The 6,207-nt window shown below is 35.1% G+C and overlaps 1 pseudogene; it reads right to left on the bottom strand.

Moving 5' to 3' along the window:
- Positions 1–224: 224 nt before the first annotated feature.
- LOC145108592 (signaling peptide TAXIMIN 2 pseudogene) lies at positions 225–458 on the bottom strand (annotated as a pseudogene).
- Positions 459–6,207: the final 5,749 nt, after the last annotated feature.

The following is a 6,207-nucleotide window of genomic DNA, read 5'->3' as shown; positions in this document are numbered from 1 at the left end:
AGTATTGCGTAAAAAATGAAAATTCAATCATGTTCAATAAACCATAATCAACTACAAAATAATTGCAATCAAGCCAATAAAAAAAATTACGCAATGACTAAATTCTTCTAAAAATACTTCTAAATACCATTCATGAATATTCAAGAAAATCACATCATGATCATATCACGAAAACTATGTTTAGAAGGATTTAATGTTAATTGAAAAGAGGAATGAATAAATAATTAACATGGCATCTGATGTGTAAACCATATTAGAACTTTAATTGGAAGTTTGATGAGCTCTACTACTAAATTTGGAAGTCCAGCAAAACAACAACAACAACAACAAGGGCACAAACAACTTACCACTGATCCAATTATACAAACCACATCACCAATAAAAGAGATTAACAAGACGTTCAAAGCAAATGGTAATTCAATCAGAAACCCTATCATCCTGTAATGTCCATCTCCCATTGCTTCAACTCCAAATCTCAAAATTTAGTATGTTTTTTATTGGTGTTGTATGTTTGAGAGAGAAAATACACAGAGTTGATGAAAGGGTTTTGTAGGATGAGGTGTTTATAGGAATAAAGGGAATTCATGGCGGTTTTTACGTTGATGAAAATAGCCCTTGAAGCAAGGGAGATAATGAATATCTTCAACTAGGATGCCCTCCATTTGTAGCTCTTTTTTTTTACACTTGGTGATTACCTTTAAACCGATCAACTAGATAAGTAAGGTGGTGGTAACAACTTAGGGTTTGCAGAGCGAAAGGAGGGAGAGAATGAAGGGTCGTTGGGTGGAAATCTATAGGAGAGAGTGTAGAGGTAGAAGAAAACGGGGTACTTCAAATTTTTGGGAGTTTTGGTTTTCCCCCTTATAGTTGAGGGCCACACGTTTAGACGTTCTTAAAAGATTTATAAAACCACGTTAATTTTAGGACATGCAAGTATGCATATTCTAGATCCTTCATATTTTAAGATAGATGACATTATTCTTACGACACATATTTTTGCATATCATAAAGCTAGTATGTCACAGTTTGTGTGTCATTAAAGGACTATATTGTAGTACTTGGTACTTCCCCATTATTCCATGTAACCAATGACTACTTAAATTAAAGAACATTACAAAGGATATAATATGGCACAAGCCTAGTTGTGGTAGGATAAATGATGGTGTATTTTGTTACCCGATAGATTCACAAGCTTGGCGTGCCATGTATGACAAATTTCCCGAAAATTCTAATGATGCAAGAAATCTATAGCATGACATTTCCGCTATGGAGTTGACGTAAAAAGAGGAAACAAACATCACAATGTATGGCCCATTTTAACTGTCATATATAGTACTCCAACATGATTATGTATGAAAAAGTATTTCATCATGCTTTCATTACTAGTACTTGGTTTTCCATGTATTGATATTTATGTTTATTTAAGACCTTTGATTGATGATTTTCATGTATTAATCGAAAGGGTTTGATAAGTATGATGCAAGTGCAAGAAGAGAAGTTTACTCTACTTGTAGTTGTTTTATGGACTATAAATGATTACCCTGTCCCTAAAGTATATACAAAGGTTTTTTAATGCTTCGGAAAAATACTAATTATGTTAGAATTCCTTGCACACAGAAATACAGTTATGTCGTTCATAGATGCTATCTTCCATATGGCCAAGCATTTAAACCTCAAAACAAGGGATTCAATAGAATGAGTGAGTTGGAACATGCCCTATAATCCATGAGTATAGAAGCGATATGCAATGAAGTGAAATCTGTACAAAATAAATGGGGGAGAGGCTACTTCAAACTTGATCGGAAAAAAGTGGGAGGTATAAGAGGAAAAAGTAAACTTGAAAAAAGATTTCTCGTCCTTAGAGGAAAGAAGGAAAATTAGTGGAAAAAATGCAACATTTGGTATTGACGCCTTAAGTATTAAAAGTTTAAATCTTTCCAAAACAGTTTAGATTTCATGCATATTGAAAAGAACGTGGGTGAGAGTCTTATCGGTACATGCCTAACAAGACCAAAAAAGGATTGAAATCTCGAAAATATCTTGAAAGCTTAGGGTTAAAACCAGAGTTGTTAACAAAACCAATACAAGGTGGTAAGTTACTCCTTGCCGCAAGCTGCACATTAACCATAAAAGAAAGGGACATATTTTTAGAAACACATAAATATTTAAGAGTTCCACAAGACTAATTTTCAAAAATTTCTAGTTCGGTGAGTAAAAAGGAGCATAAGCTTAGTGGGCTTAAATCGCATGACTATCACATGTTAATGCAACAATTTTTGCCAAATTCAATATAATCGATTATTAAGAAATCCACAACAAATGCTATTCTCCAAAAGAATTTCAATTATATTTCTCGTAAGGAAATTATAGTGGCAGGGATCGATCAATAGCAATCAGATATATGTGTCATATTGTGCTTATAATGTGCTTATAAGAGAAAAACATACTAGTGCAGTGGGATTATGTTGTCCAATATGCTTCTGATGGATGTATCAATTTTAAAGATGCACGAAAGTTATAAAAGGTCATGTTCGAATCTTAAACAAACCTAAATGTGAAAGATTCTTATGCTTAAGAGTCATTATAGAATGATATTGCTAGCTAACATATGATCCAAAAGGGTCACACTATCAACGACTTAATGCAAATTTATTATTTATAAGAAACTGTTGGATTAGGTGTCTAAGCCCATAACTATAATTGGTATGTACTTGAATTGATAGCAGCACAGTCCTTTTGGGTTGCCCTCAACTTAGCAACTGGACAAGGAAATTATGAAAGGAGAGATATTAATTTATAAGATTAATAAATTAATATATATATAAATGATTTATTAATATGTTAATGGATTAATATATTAATTAGAAATCATTATGTTTAATTAATTGTTAGCCAGAAATTAATCAGAATTGATTTTGGGGTTAAAAGAATTAATTATAAGGTGCAGGGACTAGTTTGCAATTATCTAATAGTTGAGTGGAAGGCTCTAGAACCCCCTTGGAAGAGGGTGGACGAAATCTTTAGGGGAAACCCTAATAATTTCGTCCATAGGGCTTGGATAAGGCCCTTGGGTTTGCTTAGGCCCTAAGCAAAGGATAACTAGGGTTTCCCTTAAACCCTAGATCCCTCAGCTATATAAGGAGCCTCCTGGTTCACATTTTGGGCACTCTTTCTTTTGAAGAAACCCTAAGGCCGAGATTTTGCATACTCCCTCTCCCCTCTCTCTTCTTCTACTTTCCTTCTTGCTAGTTTGGGTGTGATTCCATTAGAGGCATTACACTTGTGGTGCTAAAGCTTCCAAGAAGATCAAGATCAAGATCAAGGGAATATCAATTGTTTGCTATAACAATTGAAAGGTATGTAAACCCTAAACCCTAGTTTGTTAATTTCGAAATTAGCCTCTCTCCTCTAGGGTTCTTGTTTTGCAATTCAAAGTTGTATGTTCAATAGTTAAAACATAGATCCAAAGTAGGTTGCATGTGAACTTAGGAATTGTTTTTCTAGTTTATTTGTTGTACCTAAAACCCATCAGTGGCATCAGAGCCATTGTTTGTTTTAAATTGAATTGCTATAATAGTTGAATTGCAAATTAGGGTTTATAGCCATTAAACCCTAAAGGCCAAATTTTCGATTTCTAGGGTTTTGGATCAAAGGGTTTTTTTTCGAAAACCCTAGCCTCCAAAGAACCCTAATCGAAATTAGGGTTAGGGTTTTGAAAACCCTAGCCTCCTCCCTTGTAAATTTCGAAATATGCTAGAGGATAACTAGGGTTTCTTGTTTTTTGGATAATTGTTACTTAATTAGATTAATTGGATAATTATCCTTACCCTATTTTTCGAAATTAGAGGGATAAGGATTAGGATTAAATTAATTGATTAATTTAATTAGATAATCCTTACAAGATTTAATAATTTGATTAATAGTTAATTAATAGATAAATATTAAATCTAGTTAATTGGTTTATTTAAATTTGAAATTAATAGCTTAAATTTCGAAATTTATATAAACCCTTGAAGTTTTAAAAGGTTTTAAAACACACCTTATATATATTATAATTAAAGGTTTAATATTATATGTATAAGAATATGGTCAGTCAAATCGCTAGTATGCCTCATTCACGAAGCTAGTCTATAAGGGGGGTATAAGGAAACTGCCTATAAAATGGTAGTTGAATGGGTGTCCACTCTCACCCACCGCTTCCTTGATTAGTGGAGGGTCGTTAGCAGAACGGATTTGATAGGACAACTACTTCTCATTAAAAGTATAATGATATTAAAGAAAGTACTAGAACATTATTTTCAAAATCCCAACTCTAGTTACTTTAGGAAAAATGTGAAAAGTATGCTAATCCATGAAATTGCACATTATGCTTTATTGGTCGTTAGTGGAGCGTGTGTGGTTAACCAGCACACTAAAAGGCACTAATAAAGAGTAGCAATGGGTATCTCATAATTGTCATTTTGATGGAGCGTGTGTGGTTTACCAGCACATCAATAGTTAATGATAAAGACAATGAGGTTACCAAGCACATTTGCATGGTTATTCACATCTTGTTTGTGATCCTCGGCATCCCAGTCACAAATAGAAGAGCATAATCTGAGATTAAAACATGCCATTGAATAGTTTCAATGTATCTCAAAAGAATTAGGAATTTCACTTCGTTTGTTTCGTCTAATGGTGGAATTGGTGAATCGTCATTCACCTACCTTTATGAAATTTGCACTTGGATCTCGGCATCCCATTTCTAAGTTGTGAATCTTCATAGTTGGATCCTAACCTTGATATTATATCTTTGGGTTATTCTATTAAGGTATCTTGAAATCTAACTAAAACTTTCTTTCTTTTCAGATGTCTACTCCTGGAAACACTTCTACTTCATCCTCCTCCAACCAGAACTTCTCCTTGCTCAATATATGCTCCAAAGTCGTTATGGATGGCTCAAACTATAACGATTGGATGCGCAACATCAAGATGGCTCTTCGTTTCGAGAACAAAGAATATGTTCTTGAAAAGGAGCTCAAAGAGCTTGATGAGAATGAAGCTACTCCTGAAGATCTTGCTGCCTACAAGAAACATTACGATGATGCTACCAAAGTGGCATGCATCATGGTGGCAACTATGTCCCCAGAACTGCAGAGGTACTATGAGGACTACTGGCCTTTCGAGATGAACAAGGACCTTATGGAAAAGTACCATAAGCGAGCTCGTCAAGAAAAGTTCGAAGTAGTCAAGTCACTCATGGCTTGCAAGATGAAAGATGGGGAGTCAGTTGTGTCACATGTGCAAAGAATGCAACGCTACATAAAGCGTTTGGTCAAGCTCAATATTCACTTTGATGAGGAATTGGCCATTGACATGGTCTTGAACTCACTTCCTGAATGTTATGGTCAGTTTATTCTAACTTACCATTTGAACAATACTGAGCAGACCTTGGCCCAATTGCACAACTTGTTGCAGACAGCTGAGGCAGGGATGAAAGGTAAAAGTATACCCTCCACACCTGCTAGTGCCCCTGTTTTGGCTATTGGACAGGGAAAGGGGAAAAAGAGGAAAGGTCCTCCCAAGCAAAACTGGAAGAGCAAGGCTCAAGCTGGGTCATCTAGTAATGGCCCAAAGGCTAAGCCCAATGGTTCCACTCCCCATGTTTCTGATCCAAAAGAGGCAGTTTGCTTTTACTGCAACCAAAAGGGGCATTGGAAGAGATCTTGCCCACAGTATCTGCAAGATATCAAGGATGGCAAAGTGAAGCCATCTTCGGCAGGTATTTACACTATTTCTGCTAATAACTCATTATCTTCTCGTTCATGGGTCCTTGATACAGGATGTGGTTTTCATATCTGTTCTGATTTGCAGGGTCTAAAGGAAAGTGAGGAGATAGAGCGAGGAAGGATAAACTTGATCATGGGAAACAGAAAGTCTTCACCAGTGACCAAGATCGGAGTTTATCAGCTTCTGCTTAGCAATGATGTTAGATTAGATTTAATAAATTGTTGCTATTCGTCTGAGATGACGAGAAACATTATTTCATTTCATGCATTGTTCAGACAAAGTTTTCAAATATTCTTTTAATGATTTGAATGGTTCAATTTCTGTTTATAAGAATGGTGTTTTTATGTTTGAAGCTTTACCTTGTGATGGTGTGTATGAAACAGTGACTTGTGTTGATAGCTTAGGAAATAGTGTACTTAATATTGACTTGTCTAATAG

This window comes from Lactuca virosa, chromosome 1 (assembly GCF_052849685.1).
Source record: "Lactuca virosa cultivar CGN04683 chromosome 1, Lactuca_virosa_CGN04683_v6, whole genome shotgun sequence".
Taxonomy (NCBI): Eukaryota; Viridiplantae; Streptophyta; class Magnoliopsida; order Asterales; family Asteraceae; genus Lactuca; species Lactuca virosa.
This window is presented reverse-complemented; position numbering and strand designations above follow the sequence as displayed.